Below are 24,457 nucleotides of genomic sequence, written 5' to 3' on the forward strand. Positions count from 1 at the left end.
CTCAAATTGTTGCTGGATTTACTGATGCATCACCTTGTTTTGAGCTAGAATAGTGTCCACACCTTCCAACTCCAGTACACCTTTTCTCTGGGCTGGTTGGCGTTTTCTTTGATAAGCAAAGAAGTATTGATTGTTTGCCACCATATCTATGAGGTTTTGGGCTTACTCTGCTGTCTTCATTAGTTGCAATGAACCTCCTGCTGAATGATCTAATGCTTCCTGAGCTTTCATAGTCAACCCTTCATAGAAATTCTGAAGTATGTCCCATTCATTGAACATTTCAGGGGGGCATTTTTTAATCAAGTCCTTGTATCTCTCCCAAGCCTCATAGAGGGATTCTACATCCATCTGTGTGAAGGTTTGTACCTCTATCTTCAATCTAATAATTCTTTGATGTGGGTAGAACTTGGCTAAGAATTTACTCACTAGATCCTCCCAGCTAGTGATGCTTTCTTATGGAAAGGCTTCAAGCCATTGAGCAGCCTTGTCCCTCAATGAAAATGGAAACAGCAAGAGTTTATATATGTTAAGATGCACTCCATTGGATTTCACTGTGTCACAGATCCTCAGGAAGATAGATAAATGCTGATTTGGGTCTTCTAGTGGGCTTCCTCCATAGGAGCAGCTGTTTTGTACCAAAGTGATGAGTTGGGGCTTCAATTCAAAGTTCTTTGCATTGACATTTGGGATAAGGATGCTACTCCCACAATGCCTTGGATTAGCAAATTAGTAAGAAGCCAAGACTCTCCTCTGGGGTTGACCATTGTTATTGGCTACTCCCACTGGTGGGTTAGGTGGATTATCTTCCATGTCTTGGTATTCTTCTTCAGAAGTTTCTTCACCAATGACTCCCTTTCCTCTGGCTTCCCTTCTCAGCCTTCGAAGAGTTCTATCGTCACGATCACCAGAGGTGGAGACCTCTCTCCTTGCTTCTGTCATACAACCTAAACAACAAAAAACACACAGAGCACTCTGTAGCTTGAGTACAGTGAGAGTTAGTAGAGACAAAGTCTCAAATAGTTAGTGTGCTTATCAAAAAAAATAAAGAAAATCAAAGAAAAAGTGCTTAATCTAGACCACCACCTTACTTAATCATTGTCAATCTAGATCAATCCACGGCAACGGCGCCAAAAACTTGATGGGTGGAAATCAGATTCCACACCTAAACTCACCGGCAAGTGTACCGGGTCGCATAAAGTAGTAATTACTCACATGAGTGAGGTCGATCCCACAGAGATTGATGGATTGAGCAATTTTAGTTAGGTGATGAATTTAGTTAAGAAAATAGTTGATGATTTGAGTGAATTGTGATTAACAGAAGCTAAACTGCAAGTAAATAAAAGGGAGAGGGGAAATTGACAGAAAAATAAAGTGCAGAAGAGTAAATTGACTGAATCTAAGGGTGCAGAAAGATTAAATTGCATGAAACTTAGAGTGCAAGAAAGTAAATGAACTGAAACTTAAATTGCAAGAAAAGTAAATAGCTAAAACTTAAAGTGCAAGAAATGTAAATTTGCTGAATCTAAATTGCTGAGAAATGTAAATTGTTTGAAGAGTAAAAGGATTTGGGTGCTGGGATTTGAAACTGAACAAGAAATTGTAAACTAAAGTAAATCAGAAGCTCTGATATGAAGAATCCAGATCTGGATCTCAGTAGCAAAGACAGAAATGGAAAATTGCTTCGAGAAATACAACAGCAAGAAAACTTGATTTAATTTTGAAATTCTTAAAGAGAAATTGAAGATCGAAGAAGAGTAAAGAGATTAGAAAGTAGATCTAGATCTCAAGTGCTCTATTGATCAAACAGAAAAGTAATTACAGAAGAAAAATTAAATGAAAATAGCAAATGAAATTAGATCCAATTCCTTAATTCTCAGAATTATGCAGAAGAAGAACAAAGATGAATTTCAGATCAAGAATTGAAACAGAATTTCTTCAATCTTAATCCAAAATTCAAAAAACAGAAAGTAGAATTTGCCGAAGCAAGAACAATAAGAAAGAAAACTCAGATCTCAATCCCAATTCCCAAAATCAAAATGAAAGCTCAAGTCAAAACTAAAATTGAACTAAACTGTAAAATATAAAAGTGAGGAAAAAAAAGGTCCTTCTACAAATCAAATTAACTCCTATTTATACACTTTCTAATTTTTGGTTTTTAGGACTTGGAGTGGGCTTTTCAAATTGGTGAAGAAGTTGATCCAAAATTGGCTTTTGATTGAAAGTGGACCAAGGGTCCTAGCTCTAGTGGAGCGCTCAGTGAAGTTAAATAACGTAGCGCTCCCTTGCTTGTGTTAAGCCCTTCGAACCAGGCTTCATACATAGCGCTCAGTTTGGCAAGGCAACGTAGCGCTACTTTGTGCGCATGCCTTAATGAGCTTGGACCTCTCTTCGAACCTTGCTAGCTTCATTTTCTAGCAATTTCCTCAAGCCAAAGTAGCGCTCAGGGAGATGAACCAATGTAGCGCTCCCTTGTGCTTAAGTTGGTCTCCCTCTTCGAGCCTTGGCCGTTTCATTTTGGGAGTTCCCTTGTAATTTAGCGCTCATTCTATGCCTTGTGTACATGGTTTCGATTCCTGGCTGCCCCATTCATGAGTGTTGCGCCTTATTTTTATCTTGATGGGAGCCCAAAAACATTGATTGATTCAACGTAGCGCTCTCTTCATTTAAGTGCTGGGCTTTGATGTTGGGCGCTCAGTTTGAACACACAATGTAGCGCTATAATTTTGTCTCTTGGTGGGAGCTTTAGTGCTCCCAACTAGCGTTCAAAGAGTGAATGCTCCGCTCAAATAGAGAGCGCTATGCTTGGTTCCGTGAGTGCAACGCTTTTATATCCTAAGACACGCTTTGATAAGGCACGCTTTCATGGCCTTAGTGAGCTTGGACCTCTCTTCGAACCTTGCTAGCTTCATTTTCTAGCAATTTCCTCAAGCCAAAGTAGCGCTCAGGGAGATGAACCAACGTAGCGCTCCCTTGTGCTTAAGTTGGTCTCCCTCTTCGAGCCCTGGCCGTTTCATTTTGGGAGTTCCCTTGTAATGTAGCGCTCATTCTATGCCTTGTGTACATGGTTTGGATTCCTGGCTGCCCCATTCATGAGTGTTGCACCTTATTTTTATCTTGGTGGGAGCCCGAAAATGTTGATTGATTCAACGTAGTGCTCTCTTCATTTAAGTTCTGGGCTTTGATGTTGGGCGCTCAGTTTGAACACACAATGTAGCGCTATGATTTTGTCTCTTGGTGGGAGCTTTAGTGCTCCCAACTAGCGTTCAAAGAGTGAACGCTCCGTTCAAATAGAGAGCGCTATGCTTGGTTCCGTGAGTGCAATGCTTTTATATCCTAAGACACGCTTTGATAAGGCATGCTTTCATGGTTCTTTCTTCTCTTCACCATTTCTTCACCTACAAGTAATCAAACTAACCAAACAAAGCATCACCAAATTCACAAGATCTCTGCATCATTAAAAAACCAACTAATTCTAGCTTAAACCTCATGATTTTGTGGCAAATAATTGATGGTTGATTGAATTGACATAACCATGCAAATCCACTCTAAATCACTTACTTATAATGCAAGAAAGTGCATAAAACCTAATGAAACAAGTGAAAAATGCTTGAAAAGCTAGCATAAGATGACTTGTCATCAGCCGCACACCCCTCAGGAGGCGACGACCCTTCACACCCGACTTGACTGAGCATCGAGGATGATGCTATGATATAAGTGTGGGGAGGTCGCCATCTCTGGCGGATCTTATTTTGGTGAACTATTTTAGACTTTTTATCCTATTTCTGCCTTATTTTGTATTTTTGTTTTATTTTATTTTATCTTATTTTCCTTTCAGTACTTGCACATTCTCTTTTACTGTACTTTTATTTATTTTTACTCTGTTACATTTTGCACTTTGGGCTGTATATATCTTAGATATTTAGCTTAAATTGCACTCTTAGATTATTAGTTGTGATATAGAAAAAAGTGGATTATCAAGTTTAGTTTATCCTTTTAGCATATGAGAATTTGGTTTAATTGAAAATAGAGAGTAAACTAGAAATTTTAAGTTTTTCATAATCACAACAATCCACTTAGCATATATATATAGTAATAAATGTTGGTCAATTAACGACATTTTCAAGGAATATATTTACTTTTATAAAAGCCATTTAAAGATTCACATTGATTTGAGTTGAAACTCTTTATTCTTACTTGCATGATATACATAACTGATATATGGTTTGTGAGCCAAAGAACACACAACCTGTGAGATTTGAGCTTAATTACATGGTTACATTATTTAGCCATAATATTTTATTCTTGTGTGTTTTCTTCTCTATAATTGCAATCTTTACTTTTGTTCCATTCTATATGTCCAATGTTTAGTATGTTTACATGCTTGCATATGATTGAGGCCATTATTTTATTAACTCACTTATCCTAAATAGCATACCCTTTCAATCACCTTTGTTAGCCACCTTGAGCTTTTTAATCCCCATTTATTCTACACTTTACAACATCACTAGCCTTAAGCAAAAAAACAAATTAATTATCCCGAATTGAATCTTTGGTTAGCTTAAGATAGAGATTATGTATCAATTAAGTGTGGGGAACCGTGGAAACTTGGGTAGATAGGAAAGTATTGAATTGACAAATTATTTAGAATTTGGGTGCATGCTCATGTGAAACCAAAATAATTAAATTACCATGTGCATTGATATGTTATGTTTATTTATAAAAAAATTCCTATAATTAAATAAATAAATAAGGGGATAAAATTACCCCAGTATTAAGAGATCAATGCATATGTAATAAAATTAAAAATAATTTGGTACATGAGTGTGTGATGAGAAAGTGAGAATTATGGGTAGCTAGGCATAATTTTAGAAGTACATAGAATATGTGTATGTTAGGTAAAAATTTAGGCTAATCAAGGATTCAATTTATAAGCTCACTTGGCCACACATATATCCTCACCTTTGCCTTAACCCCATTACAACCTTGAAAAGACCTCATGATGTTTGCATTTGTGCATTAAATATTTGTTGATTAGTTGGATGAAGAACAAAGTCTTAGAAAGCATGACTAGAGAAGAGTTGAGTGATAAACCCCAAACACTGAGTGATTAGAGTGCATATACAAATCCAGTGAGGGTTCAATAGCCCGTCTCCATATGTCCATGTTTGATCACTATTTGTCTTGCAATTTTGTGAACTCTTTTGATTAACTTAACTCAATTGTGAATATGTTTTAATATGATTTAACCCTTGGTTGTGCATATATGATTCCTTGAAAAGTTTGACTCAATTTAACCATATGTAAGCTCTATATATATATAGGTGGATAGTAATTAGAATTGCATGATTCATTTAGATAGCTTGTATTTAGATAGATTGCATTGCATAGATTCCACCATTTTGCCTTCACTCTTTTTCAGTTTCTCTTGAATTTAGCATGAGGACATGCTAATGTTTAAGTATGGGGAGATTGATAAACCACTATTTTGCAGTTTATCTTGTGCTCATTTGAGTGGTTTTTTATTAATCCCTTTGCTCACTTATTCATATAATTTGCATGGTTTTACAATTCTTTCTTAATTCTGTGATATAGTTGAAAACATGTCTCCTAGGCCTTAAAACTGCGAATTTTAATTATCCTTTATTACCATTCGATGCCGTGATCTGTGTGTTAAGTATTTTCAGGCTTTATAGGGAAGGAATGGCTTAGAGGACAAAAAGGAAACATGCAAAAATGGACGGAATGCGAGAAAATGAAGTTCTGAGAAACTGACAGTGACGCGCACGCATGGACGACGCGGTCGCGTGCCTAGCGCAGAACACGAGCGACGCGTATGCGTGAATGACGCGTATGCGTGACAAGGAAAATCACCAAATGACGTGCACGCGTGACAGATGCCACATGCAGAAAGTTACGAAAAGTGCTGGGGGCGATTTCTGGGCTCCTTTTCGGCCCAATTCCAAGCCTGGGAACATAGAATAGAGGCTGCAGAATGGGGGAATCATAGACTATTCATTCATTATTCACAATTGGAGGTTTAGATGTAGTTTCCAGAGAGGGAAGCTCTCTCCTCTCTCTAGGTTTTAGGATTTTAGATTTCTCTTAGTTTTAGGATTACTTCTTCTCAATTCCAGGTTCAATGTTTCTTTAATTTAATTTCTCTTCTACTTTTATTTGTTTTAGCTTTCTAGTTTATTTATTTTCCTTGTTGATTACTTTATGTTGACAATTTGATTTATGAACTCCATGTTGGATTGAATTTCTTATTCAATGCAATTTGAGGTATTTCATATTTATGATTTTAATTTAGCTTTATACATTCTTGGCTTGAATTGATTAATTGCAGACACTTGAGTTATCAAACTACTTTGTTGATTGTTAATTGAAAATTGCTGGATGATTTGGATACCTCTAAAGCTAGTCTTTCCATAGGAGTTGACTAGGACTTGAGAAATCAGATTGATTAGTCCACTTGACTTTCCTTTATTTAGTAAGGGTTAACTAAGTGGGAGCATTGGATAATTCTCATCACAATTAATAAGGATAACTAGGATAGGACGTCCAGTTTTCATATCTTGCCAAGAGTTTTTTTCTTAGTTATTAATTTAATTTCTTGCCATTTACATTCCTTGTTCAACCTTTCAAAACCCCAAAAAGATACAATCTCATAACCAATAATAAATACACCTCCCTGCAATTACTTGAGAGACGACTCGAGGTTTAAATACTTCGGTTATTATTTATTGGGTTTACTTAGTGACAAACATGTTTTTGTACAAAAGGATTCTTTGTTGGTTTAGAAACTATACTAGCAACGAGAACTTATTTGTGAAATTCTTTACTGATAGAAATCCGATCGTCAAGGAGCATGAAAAATAGAGCTTTGGAGCATTGGCATCGACGTGCACGCGTGGGAGCTTGGATCTGGGATAGGCGCGCAAAAGTGGACGCAATGGCTAGGCAGAATTCTCATCGACGCATACGCGTGCTTGACGCGTATGCGTGGATCGCAAAAACCCAGACGACGCGTACGCGTGACCCACGTGTACGCGTGACGCTCGGCACGTGACTTTATTATTGAAATCGTGGCTGGCAATTTCTGAGGAGCTCCAGACCCAGTTTGAGATGAATTCTGGAGGGAAAAGACCCAAGGGATCAAGGATTGAAGGGAGGATTCACACATTACACATTTTTAGCTAGTTTTTGGAGTTTATGTTTCTAGAGAGAGAAACTCCAACTTCTCTCTAGGTTTTGGCTTTCTCAATTTCAATTTCACTTGGATCCTTTGGTTAGATCTGAATTTAATTCAATTTTACATTGTTCTAATTTGTAGATCTCATTCTTCTACTCTTATTTTAGTGTTCTTGTTACTCTAGCATTGTAGATCTTGGATTTGGATCTTGTTACTTTGATTTCTATTAATACATTGAGGAATTTCATGTTCATTGTTGTTAATTGCTTGATTGTTGTTATTTGTTTGTAGTAGATAGCTTCAATTCAAATTCTCTTCTTAATTTCATGATGTCTTTCATTATTGCTCACCAAGTGCTTGAGAAAATGACAACTATAGCTATGGAGTAGATCTTCACTCTTGGCTTGGGTTTGGGTTATTGGAGACACTTGAATTGTCAATACCTTTTGTTGATTGAGAATTGGAAATTGCTAATTGATTTGAATGACACTAACTCTAGTCTTTCCTTGGGATTTGACTAGGACTTGTGGACTCAAATTGATTATCTCCACTTGACTTTCCTTCATAGTTAGAGATTGACTAAGTGAAGCAATAACCAATTTTTGTCACAATTGTTGGAGGCAATGAGGATAGGAATTCCAATTCCCACCCCTAGCCAAGGATTTTATATTGATTGATTGTCATTCACCCTTGCTTGATTTGAATTCTTGTGTCCCTTAGTCTCATTGTTACTTGTTCATTATTTTAATTCAAGTCTATTTACATTTCTCGAATTCAATCTGAAAACACCAAGAGAACTCCTAACAAATGATGTGCATCTTAAGGCAACTCCTAGGGAGAACGGCTCGAGACTAATACTCTTGGTTATTGATTTGAATTGTGGACACACATTTTCTATGTTTGATGTGTTATAGCTTGTTGGTTTAGACTATACTCACGACGGAATTTATTGGTAAAATTCTATACTGACAAAATATCGCGCATCATTCTCCTGTTGGTCCATCGAAGACAAAGGGCGATTAGAAATAAATTTAAAAAGACTCAATGCTAAGTAAATTGTATTGTGGTGTACCAATGATATATTAGAGTACCTTTGTCTCAGCTTTGGCGTGATACTCAAGGAACCACCTCCAATGCTCTCGATCAATTCCCGACGGATGCTGCTCAATATTTTGTTCCATCGTGAATGTTAGCTCATAAAAATCACCATACAACCTCAGCCTTCCTTCCTTCCAAGACTTCCCCATACTTTTCAAAATATTTTTCTTGATAGTTCCTTCACTATCTTCATTAAAGTGGAAAATTTGCTATACAAATAATACAATTTGTCAATAATTAGAAAGATAAGTAGAGTTGATTCAACATGGATATATACTTTTACCTTGACACATTCGTTATAAACCATGTCTTTAGTGGTAATCTTATGCCAACTTTCCTTACAGAAGATAGAAAATTTTCCATAGTCAGATCCTAACAGACCAAGCACGCCACTCAACAGTTCAGCTTCGTCTCCAATTGCTTGCTTTGAGTTGTTGAACCTGAGCACGACCTATCTCCCGTTAGGCCATTCCAGAGCCTCCCTCACGCTTATTCTTGCCGGCTTGATTGTGCTGTCAGAATCTATAAGCCAAATATAATACCTTATATGTGTATCCGTTGTGGACAGAATGCGAGAAAATTAATATATAACATATATTCTAAATCATGTTGACCAAAGAAAAAATATTAAATACGTTACCGATGATCTTAACTTCCCAAAACTCTGTAGTTTTACGACCTTTGCGACTCTGAGATATAGGATTAACAAAAGGGTCATCAGCTTCTTGATCAAGAGAATCTACATCATGTGCATCAGCTGCCAAGTTTACGTGGCCTGGCTCCGAGTCCTGACTATTATTTGTGCTCCTTTGGGGAGCATGCCTTGGTACACTGCGCGGCGGAAGGAAAGGGAGTGAAGTTGGAGGTACACTATCACCACTGTTCGGGAGAATTTGCATCGCGGTGGGAAGCCGAAGCCGGAGGCGGAGCTGTTTGAGATTGCTGACATCCTGGTCCTAATTTTTGTTTTTTTGTGTAACGACCTTTCCTAGCTATCTTAAAGGATATATCCGTTAAAAGTCTGCAAGATATCCGTTAAAATCAATGAAAGTAAATCTTTACTTAATATTAATATAAGGAGCATTTATTATTATTGGGTTCAACCATTCAAGGAATGGATCCTAACACAGGAATTAGTTAACAAGATAATGAAGTGGGCTTGAAAGAATGCCCTTCGTAAACACAAGAATAAACAGTTGAAAAATAACAAAGCACCTAATATATTTATCCATAATATGGTTACGGTAACACACATTCAAATAATCCACACAAACAGGCTCCTATAAAAAAATTACCTATTAATTAAATACTCACCTTCAAGGTAAGCTTTATAAGGTGTTAGTTAATGATTATTTAGAACATTACTAAGTAATCAAGAAGAACTCTTGGTTCATGAAATTAATAAACAACCATAAGTGAAGATGACAGCTGAAGCAAGATTAACCATCAAAATCAGGGAATTCAGTCATTTATACAACACAAATCCCAAATCTCAAAGTGAAATTGATTCAACAACATTGCAAAGTGATTAGATAATGTTTGGTTTCAGCAGTGCACTAAATAAAATTACTTTGATTATTCTGCTCAGGTATTCAAGCTTTTCTTGCACAATGTTGTGTATATGGACCTAGCCAGCAAGATATATACTCACATTAATAATTGAGGAATTAATGCTGTTGAACTAATTTTGATTAGCGTCCAATCTTAAAAGACAATATCAAAACTAGTACAATAATTTAGATAGGGTGAACTGGATATACATCTAGGTTTAAATTCATTATATACTACAAGTAGTAGTGATTTAGATTAAAAGCTGGACATTAAAATTATATATAACATCCAGTCACAGCAGTCCAATTACTATCTAAATCCTGCTCCTGGATTTTACCACAGCCCTGGGAGCTGCACAATAAAGAAAAATCACTTAGCCCAATTTTATACCACATTAATTGGTGTATTAACCATATTTACTGGTGTATATTGACTAGTTTGATGATTATTGAGTAATTCTTAGAGAACCAAATCACAGCACGAACTACTAATAGTTTCACACTTCATTGATCATAGGAAAAATTTCTTTTCAAACATAAACTAGCAATACACTCAAATTAACCATCTTAGCAAATACCACCTATTGGGCTATAATCACTAACGTAGCTTCAAATAATGGAGTGGGATTTCATCAAAAAATGAGACATGAGTAATTAGGAAAACCATAAAATTCGTTATCATGATAGGACTTGGATCAAATTTCTCATCTCATTAAATATTATCAAATTTGATCAAAAGATAGAGCAGCATCATACAATTATCGAAACATGCACAACCTTCATATGCAATAAAAACACCTACCAAGGACACAATATAACATCACAAATTGAAAGAAACTCTTGTGATTACCGCAGCAGAGAGGACGATATAACAGCTGGACCGAACGGACGAGCTAACAGCAGAGAGGACGACCTAACAACGTGGGCAGAGACAATGAGGTGCCAGAGCATGAGAGGTGAGAGCTCCTCTTAGGGGGTGGTGGCTTCGTTCACTGTATTCAGGGCTAAAGGCTGTGAGGCAGGGCTAGGGTGTATAAGAATTGAGAAGAAGGGGGTGGGACACAGATGATGGGGTATTATATATGAGGAGTTCTCAAATTTCGCGAGTGTTTGAAATTGTTGATATTAAACCAAATCCCTAATTTCGAATGTTAGAGGGAATTAATAATATTAATTCTAATAATAATAATGTGAACAACAAAAGTAATAGTAAGTTTAATAATATTTACTCCAATGAGTATATATTGCCAAAAAAACAGGACGATAATTGGGAGGAATATAGTTTGAGAAATCTAAAAAACCAAAAAATTAAAGAACCTAAATTTAGTGTTGATATTTTAAATTTTAAAATAATAATAATAATAATAATAATAATAATAATAATAATAATAATAATAATAATAATAATAATAATAATAATAATAATAATAATAATAATAATACGGTATGTGGGTTAATAATAATAATAATAATAATAATAATAATAATAATAATAATAATAATAATAATAATAATAAAATTTGACCTTTTATCAACAACTTTTTTCATTCTTGTTTTTCAGTTAACTTTAAATTTAACATTTAAATTTAGCCCTCTCTAGCTTTTGATTCCTTTAAAATTAGCAATCTATGTTTTGATTTTAAAATTAGTAATCTACTGGTATTTTTAACCGTAACTACATTAGGGGAATAATAATCTTTTAAAATTGTATCGGTTTTGTATGGATAATATAGATTATAGTACAAAAGATTTATAGAATCAACTACTTTTATAAAAAAAATCGTAGGGGACAAAAGTCCCCGTCGGCTAAGAAGACCAGGGTCTCCGTAGAAAAAATATCAAGTAATAAGATTTATAGTTATTTTTCTCATGTGAAAGAGTTTGATTTATTACTAATAATTATTTTTAATATTAGTTTGTTACAAATATGAAATGATTTAACTTGTAAACTTTTGGTTAGGTGTTGAGTCTGTAGTAAAAATAAAAATAATTATTTTTTCTGCTTGCTATTTAAAAATAATATTTTTTCTATCTCTATATATAAAAATATAATTAGATATAGTATGAAAAAAATTATATTGATAGTTATAAAATTGAGTCAAATTTGTCAAATTACTTGCATAAAATATAAATTACCAATTATATATAGAGTGGAAAGAGTAGAGAGAAATAGAAAAAGAAAAGGAGATAGATGATAGAAATTAAGAAGGGAGTTTATTAATTGTGGAGGGAAATATTTATGGAGAGAGGTAGACGAGAGAATTTAGGAAGAGAGTTTATTTATAATAGAAAAAAATTACCATTTGTACCCATGAATTTTGCGAACGCTGATAAAAGTACCCATCAAACAAGAAAACTAACGTTGTACCCATGAAAGATGGAATCCGTGTGACAACAGTACCCAAACTGTGATTTTTCGTTGACTTTTTAATAAAATTCCCAAATTATCCCTTCTATCTTCTTCCCCAAATTCTAAATTTCACAACCCTCATCCTTCATCTTCCTCTACTGCTGCCAGCCACCAAAATATTAAAAAGATTAAAAACTGTGGATTATTAATTATCTAAGGTTATTGTTCAAATATTATGGATTTGTAGATCTGGTGTAGAAAAAGAAAAAGAAGTTTGAAATTAACAAAAAAAAATCATACATTTTGGTTTCTTGGTGTCACTGTGGGAACAAGAGACGCAGAACCAAGAGCCTTTGGGAATGGAAGGAAGGATAGGTCGGAGATAGAAGATGTGATAGCCTCAGTCGCATTTGTTGCAGAGGAGAAGCTTCGTTGGGAATTCACCAGAGGAGCAGTACTTGCTGATAATGTCGTCGTCGAAGGTGGGCTTGGGAGTGTGGGTCCTTCCTCACCCTGCATTCCCCTGGCCATGTCTTCGAACAACAATATTCAGGTTGAAGAGGTTGAAGAGTTTGACAAGGGTATTCTTTCTTAGTGTTGTTGTTGCATCCGAAGAAGAAAGAAACAACAAGGTGATGAGCGGATAATTTATACGCTTTTTGACATTGTTTTTAGTATGATTTTAGTAGGATCTAGTTACTTTTAGGGATGTTTTTAATAGATTTTGTGTTAAATTCACATTTCTGGACTTTACTATGAGTTTGCGTGTTTTTCTGTGATTTCAGGTATTTTCTGGCTGAAATTGAGGGACTTGAGCAAAAATCAGATTCAGAGGTTGAAAAAGGACTGCTGATGTTGTTGGATTCTGACCTCCCTGCACTCAAAGTGGATTTTCTGGAGCTACAGAACTCGAAATGGCGCGCTTCCAATTGCGTTGGAAAGTAGACATCCAGGGCTTTCCAGCAATATATAATAGTCCATACTTTGGCCAAGAATAGACGACGTAAACTGGCGTTCAACGCCAGCTTTCTACCCAAATCTGGCGTCCAGCGCCAGAAAAGGATCCAAAACCAGAGTTGAACGCCCAAACTGGCACAAAAACTGGCGTTCAACTCCACAAATGGCCTCTGCACGTGCAACACTTAAGCTCAGCCCAAACACACACCAAGTGAGCCCCGAAAGTGGATTTATGCATCAATTACTTACTCATGTAAACCCTAGTAGCTAGTTTATTATAAATAGGACCTTTTACTATTGTATTAGGCATCTTTGGACGCCTGGTTCTTAGATCAGAGGGGCTAGCCTCTCGGCCATGCCTGGACCTTTCACTTATGTATTTTTAACGGTAGAGTTTCTACACTCCATAGATTAAGGTGTGGAGCTCTGCTGTCCCTCAAAGATTAATGCAAAGTACTACTGTTTTTTATTCAATTCTTCTTATTTCTCTTCTAAGATATCCATTCGCACCCAAGAACGTGATGAAGGTGATGATTATGTGTGACGCTCATCATCCTTCTCCCTTATGAACGCGTGCCTGACAAACACTTCTGTTCTACATGAAATAAGCTAGAATGAGTATCTCTTAGATCTCCTAACCAGAATCTTCGTGGCGTAAGCTAGAATGATGGCGGCATTCAAGAGAATCCGGAAGGTCTAAACCTTGTCTGTGGTATTCCGAGTAGGATTCAATGATTGAATGACTGTGACGAGCTCCTAACTCGCGATTGCAGGGCGTTAGTGACAGACGCAAAAGGATAGTAAATCCTATTCCAGCATGATCGAGAACCGACAGATGAATAGCCGTGCCGTGACAGGGTGCGTGAGCATATTATTCACTGAGAGGATAAGATGAAGCCATTGACAAGGGTGATGCCTCCAGACGATTAGCCGTGCCGTGACAGGGCATTGGATCATTTTCCCGAGAGATGACCGAAAGTAGCCATTGACAGTGGTGATGTATCACATAAAGCTAGCCATGGAAAGGAGTAAGACTGATTGGATGAAGATAGCAGGAAAGCAGAGGTTCAGAGGAACGAAAAGCATCTCCATTCGCTTATCTGAAATTCCTACCAATGATTTACATAAGTATCTCTATCCCTATTTTATTATATAATATTCGAAAACACCATTATCACTTTATATCTGCCTGACTGAGATTTACAAGGTGACCATAGCTTGCTTCATACCAACAATCTCCGTGGGATTCGACCCTTACTCACGTAAGGTATTACTTGGACGACCCAGTGCACTTGCTGGTTAGTTGTATCGAAGTTGTGACAATTATGTATTGAGATCAGCGCACCAAGTTGCTCACGTTGCCAGGGATTGTTTGAGCCTGGACATCACAATTTCGTGCACCACAAGGGTAATGATGTTAAAGTTGATTTGGATTTAGATTTGGAGAACAAATTAGGATTTGAATAAAGAGAGATGAAGGTTGAGGATAAAGGTTGGAGGAAGACATCAAGTGCTTGGGTCTTGAGGTAATGGTGACTGGAGGTGGCAGAGGAAGACGAAGGATGAGGGTTGTGAAATTTGGAATTTGGGGAAGAAGATAGAAGGGATAATTTGGGAATTTTATTAAAAAGTCAACGAAAAATCACGGTTTGGGTACTATTGTCACACGGAACCCATCTTTCACGGGTACAACATTAGTTTTCTTGTTTGATGGATACTTTTGTCAGCATTCACAAAATTTATGGGTACAAATGATAGTTTTTTCCTCAAATTTAATAAGAGTGTGTGAGACATTTTGTCATTAAATTAGATAATAATATATAATATAATATAATATATAGATATATTTTAATTTTAGTTTTAATATTTCAATTTTAATTTTAATAGGATTAAAGAATGTCATGTTGCACATCTTGCTTGTCATTTATAGTTAGTCAATGATAATGATATATAAAAGAGATAAAAAGTTGAAATAATGAGAGGGATAGATAAAGAGAGAGGGAGAAGGGGAGAACTCTTTTGCATCTAATGCTCATAATTATAATAATAAGTATATGTGAAAGATCTGTAAAATAGTAGACCCAATGGCCTTGAATGTGGCACAAAATATAATGATAAACCCAATCCATAGAATTATTCACATTAATAAAAGTAACCAATGTACCAATCAACTCTAAATATCAGATTCCCTATATACTCCAATATGATAAGGTGTCCAACAAGAACATTCTTGATTAACAATCTGAATAGTGATAAAGTCATGACAAAATCAGCAAACAAGTGACGATCAATCCTAGTCAACCTGACAAGAATTTCTTCAACTATTGTAAAGCACTGTCCTCAAGGACTCAAATATCGTTGTGCCCACATAGTCAAGTGCCACGCATTCTTCTTCCCAGGAGACATTCCACTATAGGGATATTCATTCTCTTTTGGCATTTTATTGAGGTCGTAGGACAGCATAGAAGCGTTTTGTCTAGCAGAATCTGCCTCATCAGAGCCATCAGAAGATACAACGTCCTCTTTCTCCATTGAATCTGGAACCACTTCCCCCAGTTCTTTAGATGCCTCCTAGATCTGCGATCGAGATTACCCTAATAGGTACATCATAGCCAAATAATCCCAGAATATGAATCTCAAAGTGTGTGAACATAATCTTATTATACTAATAGCCAATAAGTTGTCTTTCTTACGTTCCCATAGTCGTTCAAGTTCATGTTTTATGAGTTTGAATTTCTCCCGTGCTGCAATATCCAGTTCAACGACAAGAGTATTTTCATAGCGTGCCTGCACAACACACCAAAAACAATGTCCAATTACTATTTGTATAAAAAATAATTTTGTTGGCAATAGAAGGCAGATTAAAATGCCTGGAGACTTACTGAGTTATTACTGAATGAGGTTCTGTGTATACAAGAGACATCGTGTTAGTCAGCTAAGGAGGTATAACTCAAACAAAAGCTCTCCACTCTATCTGACTACCAAACTAATAGTTAAGCTCTCCTTAACAGGTGATAAGTATAATGCTAGCTCATTAGTATAATACTAGCTTAATAATGCTAGCCTCGGTCTCACCGTGTCAGGGAACTAGTTTCTAATAATCGTATATACTATAAAAGTTCATGCACTTAAAATTCTATAGTTCAATTGATTTTTAGAAATTTCATACTATTTGATGCGTACATCAAAACCCCATAATATACGTCCCTAACAGGCTGCAAGAACACAATCTGATGGAGAGAATCCGAGGTCTGCCAGTGAAAGAAGAAAATGGGAACAAGTGTAGAAATGGGGATGAACTGGAGCATGTACAATTAAAAAATAACTATCCACCAATAACTACTCATATACAGTTCTAATCAATAATAGCTTAATCCATCAATAACCCTTAACTATCCACATATACTGGATACAACTAATACTTCCAAGCAAATGAAATAAGCCTGAAAAGCACTTATGTCTGGATGTGGTACTCGTGCTGGTGAGAATTAAATGAAGTTACAACTTACACCTTACGGATGCAGCATTGCAGTTTACCCACACTGTCCATATTAACTTGGCCTAGTGAGCTATCTTGTTACGTTCAATTAACTTAAAATAAAGATAAAAAATGATATAAGTGAACAACAACAAAAGCCAAAGGAAGTGTTTTTATATTAGTTAGTTATTCTATATGTATCTTTTCATATAATTTCTAACAAGACTTAAGTCTAAATTACATGGCGATTAGTTTATAAACACATGAATATTTACCTTCACCTCATCAAATATTTTCTGTGAGCACCACGTATCCGTACCTGTTAGAAACTGAAACCCAAATTTGGCAGCATACCTACGGTCCCATTGACGCAATTCCTAAAATATTAACATAACCACCTGAATTGGACGAATATGAAAAAGAATTTGGAATCAAATTGGACAGAAGCAATCAAAACCTTCATCATTGAGCCGGCGCATGACCAATGGCTTGAATGAGGTGTCTATGTCCAGAGAAGGTATCCAGCCATGATTGTATACTGGACTTTTTGAACCACAACTGCCTTACAAACAATGTTGCGTTGTCCAACGAATAGAAGGGAGATGCCTTGATAAATCACTATTTTATGATTTATCTTATGCTCAATTGAGTGGTTTATTTCAATTCTTTACTCACTTATTCAAACAATTTGCATGGTTCTACATTTTCCTTCCTGATTTTGTGCTATGATTGAAAACATATTTCTTTGGCCTTATATTTGCTAATATTAATCCTCTCTTATTACCATTCGATGTTGTGATATGTGCGTTAAGTGATTTTAGAGATTATAGGGCAGGAATGGCTTAGAGGATGGAAAGGAAGCATGCAAAAGTAGAAGGAATATAAGAAGTTGAAGAAATTGCTAAGCTGTCCAGCCTGACCTCTTTGCACTCAAATGCTCATAACTTGAGCTACAGAGGTCCAAATGAAGCGGTTCTAGTTGCGTTGGAAAGATAACGTCTGGGGCTTCAAAATGATATATAATTCCCTATAGTATCCGTACAGAAAAATGACATGTATGCGTGAATCACGCAGACGTGTCGTTTTGCAGAAAAACCAGCATGGCAGATTTCGTCCCCAGCAATTTTTGGGCTATTTTTGACCCAGTTCTCGGCCCAGAAAATACATATTAGAGGCTATAAAATGGGAGAATCCATCTATTCATTGAGGGAACATTCATATTCACAATTTTTAGGTTTTAGATGTAGTTTTAAAGAGAGAGAGGCTCTCTCCTCTCTCTTAGGATTTAGGAATTAGGATTTAGGTTTTTAGGATTAGGATTCCTCTCAGTTTATGGTTATTTCTCAAATTCCACGTTCAATGTTCCTTTAATTTATGTTCTCTTATACTTTTATTTATACTATTACTTTAGTTTGTTTATTTTCCCAAATTGGTTTATAGATTCCTATATTTAATTTGATTCAATACAATTCGAGGTATTTCAGATTTAAGATTTCTTTATTTTATTTATGTTACTGCTGCTTCCAATCTGAAGGCATTTTTATTCGAGTAGATTTTTTTTCTTTTGGCTTTGGTTGGGTAATTGGTGACACTTGAGTTGTCAAACTCAGCGGTTGATTGAGAATTGGAAACTGCTGATTGATTTGGATCCTTCTAAAGCTAGTCTTTTCACAGGAGTTGACTAGGACTTGAGGAATCAAATTGATTAGTCCACTTGACTTTCTTTTATTTAGTAAGGGTTAACTAAGTGGGAGCAATAAACAATTCTCATCACACCTGATAAGGATAACTAGGATGGGATTTTCAGTTCTCATACCTTACCAAGAGTTTTTCTAGTAATTAATTTACTTTATTGCTAATTTATTCTCTTTGTTCCCTATTTCAAAAACCCAAAATTCTACCTTTTCCATAACCAATAATAAATCATACTTCCTTGCAATTCCTTGAGAGATGACCCGAGGTTTAAATACTTCGGTTATAAATTTAATTTGGTTTTGTTACTTGTCACAACCAAATTTTTGCACGAAAGGATTGTTTGTTGGTTTAGAAACTATACTTACAATGCGATTATTTTTATAAAATTCTTTACTAGCAAGAATCTAATCGTCAAAATGGCGTCGTTGCCGTGGAATTGCAAATGTGTGCCTTATTATTGGTTATTGTAAATATTTGCTTTTTCGTTTCTTTGTTAGTATTTTTAGTTTTAGGAGTTTATTTTCATTAATTTTTATTAATTTTTATTTTCTTTAGCTACTACGAATTCTCACCCCTCTAGTTTTAAGTTTGGTTCTAATGTTGTTGAAAGGAATGGAAGCTATAACAGGAACATACATCAAGATCGAAACAATCAAAGATGGAAGGAGCCTGATGAGCGGATAATTTATACGCTTTTTGGCATTGTTTTTAGTATGTTTTTAGTATGTTTTAGTTAGTTTTTATCATGTTTTTATTAGTTTTTATTTAAAAATCACATTTCTGGACTTTACTATGAGTTTGTGTCTTTTTCTATGATTTCAGGTATTTTTTGGCTGAAATTGAGGGACCTGAGCAAAAATCTGATTCAGAGGCTGAAAAAGGACTGCAGATGCTGTTGGATTCTGACCTCCCTGCACTCAAAGTGGATTTTCTGGAGCTACAGAAGCCCAATTGGTGCGCTCTTAATTGCGTTGGAAAGTAGACATCCTGGACTTTCCAGCAATATATAATAGTCCATACTTTGCCCAAAATTTGATGGCCCAAACCGGCGTTCCAAGTAAACCTAAGAATTCTGGCGTCAAAACGCCAGAACTGGCACAAAAGCTGGAGTTAAACACCCAAACTGGCACAAAAGCTGGCGTTTAACTCCAAGAAAAGTCTCTACATGTGAAAGCTTCAATGCTCAGCCCAAGCACACACCAAGTGGGCCCGGAAGAAGATTTCTGCATTAATTACTTAATTTTGTAAACCCTAGGCCACTAGTTCTCTATAAATAGGACCTTTTACTATTGTATTTTCATCATGGTTCTTCCGGTTCCCTCTCTGGGGCCGAAGCCAATGACCACCATTATCACTTTTGTATTTTCAACGGTGGAGTTTCTACACACCATAGATTAAGGTGTGGAGCTCTGCTGTTCTTCATGAATTAATGCAAAGTACTACTGTTTTTCTATTCAATTCACGCCTACTTCTTCTCTAAGATATTCATTTGCACTCAAGAACATGATGAATGTGATGATTATGTGACACTCATCACCATTCTCACCTATGAACACGTGCCTGATAACCACTTCCGTTCTACATGCAAACAAGCTTGAATGTGTATATCTTGGGTTTCTAATCTAAGATTAGAACCTTCGTGGTATAGGCTAGAATTATTGGCGGCCATTCCTGAGATCCGGAACGTCTAAACCTTGTCTGTAGTATTCTGAGTAGGATCTGGGAAGGGATGACTGTGACGAGCTTCAAACTCGCGAGTGTTGGGCGTGTGACAGACGCAAAAGGATCAATGGATCCTATTCCAACATGATTGAAAACCGACAGATGATTAGCCGTGCGGTGACAGCGTGTGTAGAACATTTTCACTGAGAGGATGGGAAGTAGCCATTGACAACGGTGATGCCCAACATAAAGCTTGCCATGGAAGGGAGTATGAATGATTGGATGAAGGCAATAGGAAAGCAGAAGTTTAGGGGGAACAAAGCATCTCCATATGGTTATCTGAAATTCTCACCAATGAATTACATAAGTACCTCTATCTTATTTTATGTTTTATTCATATTTTAATTATCAATCCTCCATAACCATTTGAATCCGCCTGACTGAGATTTACAAGATGACCATAGCTTGCTTCAAGCCGATAGTCTCAGTGGGATCGACCCTTGCTTGCGTAAGGTTTATTACTTAGACGACCAAGTGCACTTGCTGGTTAGTTATGCGAAGTTGTGATAAAAGGTTGAGATTACAATTGTGTGTACCAAGCTGTTGGCGCTATTGATGATCACAATTTCGTGCACCAAGTTTTTGGCGCCGTTACCAGGGATTGCTCGAGTTTGGACAACTCACGGTTCATATTGTTGCTTAGATTAGGTAATTTTATTTTATTTTATTCTTCAGGACTTTTAAGAATGAATTCTAGAGTTTCAGATGATAATTTTATCATCACAAGAGCTAGTTGATTCCTATCAATTTAGTTGTTGTATGTCTGCTGAAGCTTGGATAGCCATGTCTAATCTTTTTATACTGAAGCTTTAGACTAACATTGCATGATTCCTGGAAATTCTTATTAAGAGTTTTGAATTCCTTTATTTTCTTTTCCATATAATTTTCGAAAAATCACAAAAAAATTTTATAAAACCAAAAAAATCAAAAATATTTTATGTTTTTATTCTTCTTGCATTTTTTGAATATATGCATTATGTTCTTCATTGATCTTCAAGTTGTTCTTGATGATTTCAGTGCTCTGATCTTTAATTTCTCTTGTTTTGTGTGTTTTGTTGTTTCTTACATGCATTTTCAAATTGTTATAGTCCTTAGTATACAAAATTCTAAGTTTGGTGTCTTGCATGCATTGTTTATTTGATCTTAGTTGCATTTTTTATTGTTTCTCATCATTAAAAATCCAAAAATATTTTCAAAATACAAAGAATTGAAGATTCAGAACATTCAGCAGAAGAATTAAACAGAAAAAGCTGGGCGTTCAAAACGCCCAGTGAAGAAGGAAAACTGGCGTTTACCCTGGCTGGGCATTTAACGGCCAAAAAGGTAGCATTTTGGGTGTTAAACGCCAGAATGGATGCTATTCTGGGCGTTTAACGCCAGGATGACACTAGAGGGAAGATTTTGTTTTTAATCCAAATTTTTTTCAAATCTTTATAATTTTTCAAAATCAAATCTTTTTTCAAATCATATATTTTCAATCATATCTCTTCAAAATCAATTTCTTTCCATTTTTTTATTTTTTTACTATTTTCGAAAATCCTTGCTACAATTAGTAATTTAATTCAAAATTTTCAAGTTGTTACTTGCCTATTAAGGAAGGATCAAATTTTAAATTCTAAAATCATATCTTCTAATTTCTTGTTAGTCAAGTAATCAACTTTAATTTTAAAACCTTCTTTTTAAAAAATTGATTTTCAATCATATCTTCTCAATCATATCTTTTCAATCACATCTTTTTCAAAAATTAATATTCAATCATATCTTTTTGATTTCTAATTTCAAAATCTTTTTCAAAATCACTTAATTTCTTTCCCAATCTTAATTTTCGAAAATCTCAATCAAATTTTCAAATTTCTTTTTATTATTTTAAAAATCTTTTACTTTAATTTCGAAAATTCTTCTCCTCTTCTTATATCCTTCTATTTAAGGGACTAACACTCCTCCTCAAGGTGCAATTCGAACTCTATCTTTCTTGATAAGTTCGAATTCTCTTCTATCTACCTTTTCTTTCTATTCTTCTTTTCCTCTGACACCTCAAGGAATCTCTATACTGTAACATAGAGGATTACATACTTTCTTGTTCTCTTCTCTTTCATATGAGCAGGAGCTAGGACAAAGGCATCCTTGTTAAAGCTGATCCTGAACCCGAAAGGACCTTGAAGAGAAAGCTAAGAGAAGCTAAAGCACAACTCTCTCTAGAGGGCCTAACAGAGCTCTTCAAGGAGGAAGAAGCCATGGCAGTCGAAAACAACAACAATGGCAACAATGTAAGGAAGGTGCTTGGTGACTTTATTGCATCTACTCCCGACTTCTATGGGAGAAGCATCTCAATCCCTGCCATTGGAGCAAACAACTTTGAGATTAAGCCTCAATTAGTTTCTCTAATGCAACAGAATTTCAAGTTTCATGGACTTCCATTGGAAGATCCTCATCAGTTCTTAGCTGAATTCTTGCAAATCTGTGACACTATCAAGACCAATGGGGTTGACCCTGAAGTCTACAGACTTATGCTCTTCCCTTTTGCTATAAGAGACAGAGCTAGGACATGGTTGGATTCACAACCCAAAGAAAGCCTGAACTCTTGGGAAAAGCTAGTAAATGCCTTCTTGGCAAAGTTCTTTCCACCTCAAAAATTAAGCAAGCTTAGAGTGGAAGTCCAAACCTTCAGACAGAAGGAAGGAGAATCCCTCTATGAAGCTTGGGAAAGATACAAGCAATTGATCAGAAGGTGTCCTTCTGACATGCTTTCTGAATGGAGCATCATAGGTATCTTCTATGATGGTCTGTCTGAACTGTCCAAAATGTCATTGGACAGCTCTGCTAGAGGATCTCTTCATCTGAAGAAGACGCCTGCAGAAGCTCAGGAACTCATTGAAATGGGTGCAAATAACCAATTCATGTACACCTCTGAAAGGAATCCTGTGAATAATGGGACAAATTAGAAGAAAGGAGTTCTTGAGATTGATACTCTGAATGCCATACTGGCTCAGAACAAAATATTGACTCAACAAGTCAATATGATTTCTCAGAGTCTGTCTGGAATGCAAGCAGCAACAGGCAGTACCAAAGAAGCTTCATTTGAAGAAGAAGCTTATGATCCTGAGAACCCAGCAATGGAAGAGGTGAATTACATGGGAGATCCCTATGGAAACACTTACAATCCTTCATGGAGAAATCATCCAAATCTCTCATGGAAGGACCAACAGAGGCCTCAACAAGGCTTCAATAACAATAATTATGGAAGAAACAGGTTTAGCAATAGCAAGCCTTTTCCATCATATTCTCAGCAATAGACAGAGAATTCTAAGCAGAGCCACTCTGATTTAGCAACTGTAGTCTCTGATCTAATTAAAACCACTCAAGTTTCATGACTGAAACAAGGTCCTCCATTAGAAATTTGGAGGCACAAGTAGGTCAGCTGAGTAAGAAAGTTACTGAACTCCTTCCTAGTACTCTTCCAAGCAATACAGAAGAGAATCCAAAAGGAGAGTGCAAGGCCATCAACATGACCCACACGACCGAACTTGGAGAGGAGGAAGAGGCAGTTATCTCCACTGAGGAAGACCTCACTGGATGTCCACTGGCCTCCAAGGAGTTCCCTCATGAGGAACCATGGGAATCTGAGGCTCACACTGAGACCATAGAGATTCCATTGAATTTACTTCTGCCATTCATGAGCTCTGATGAGTATTCTTCCTCTGAAGAGGATGAAGATATTACTGAAGAGCAAGTTGCTAAGTACCTTGGAGCAATCATGAAGCTAAACGCCAAGTTATTTGGTAATGAGACTTGGGAGAATGAACCTCCATTGCTCACTAAAGAACTGGATGACTTGACTAGGCAGAGATTACCTCAAAAGAGACAAGATCCTGGGAAGTTCTCAATACTTTGTACCATAGGCACCATGACCTTTGAGAAGGCTCTGTGTGACCTAGGGTCAAGCATAAACCTCATGCCTCTCTCTGTAATGGAGAAGCTAGGGATCATTGAGGTACAAGCTGCAAGAATCTCACTAGAGATGGCAGACAATTCAAGGAAACAAGTTTATGGACTTGTAGAGGATGTCTTGGTAAAGGTTGAAGACCACTACTTCCCTGTTGATTTCATAATCCTAGACACTGGGAAGTGTATAGATGAATCCATCATCCTTGGTAGACCCTTCCTAGCCACAACAAAAGCTGTGATTGATGTAGACAGAGGAGAATTAGTCCTTCAAGTGAATGAAGACTCCCTTGTGTTTAAGGCTCAAGGATCTCCCTCTGTAACCATGGAGAGGAAGCATGAAAAGCTTCTCTCAATACAGAGTCAAACAAAATCCCCACATTCAAACTCTAAGTTTGGTGTTGGGAGGCCACAACCAAACTCTAAGTTTGGTGTTGGGAGGCCATCATCATGCTCTGAGTATCTGTGAGGCT

The 24,457-nt window shown here is 36.3% G+C and overlaps 2 non-coding genes across 2 annotated transcripts; one reads left to right on the plus strand and one right to left on the minus strand.

Annotated features, from left to right (window-relative positions):
* The first annotated feature begins 277 nt into the window (after nt 1-277).
* On the plus strand, nt 278-381 carry LOC112780810 (small nucleolar RNA R71). Its single transcript, XR_003191624.1, has one exon. It is a non-coding gene; the product is annotated as a small nucleolar RNA R71 (small nucleolar RNA).
* A 22,300-nt stretch (nt 382-22,681) lies between these two features.
* On the minus strand, nt 22,682-22,789 carry LOC112781762 (small nucleolar RNA R71). The gene has a single exon (XR_003192522.1). It is a non-coding gene; the product is annotated as a small nucleolar RNA R71 (small nucleolar RNA).
* Nucleotides 22,790-24,457: the final 1,668 nt, after the last annotated feature.

Source organism: Arachis hypogaea, chromosome 19 (genome assembly GCF_003086295.3).
Source record: "Arachis hypogaea cultivar Tifrunner chromosome 19, arahy.Tifrunner.gnm2.J5K5, whole genome shotgun sequence".
NCBI classification, from domain to species: Eukaryota; Viridiplantae; Streptophyta; class Magnoliopsida; order Fabales; family Fabaceae; genus Arachis; species Arachis hypogaea.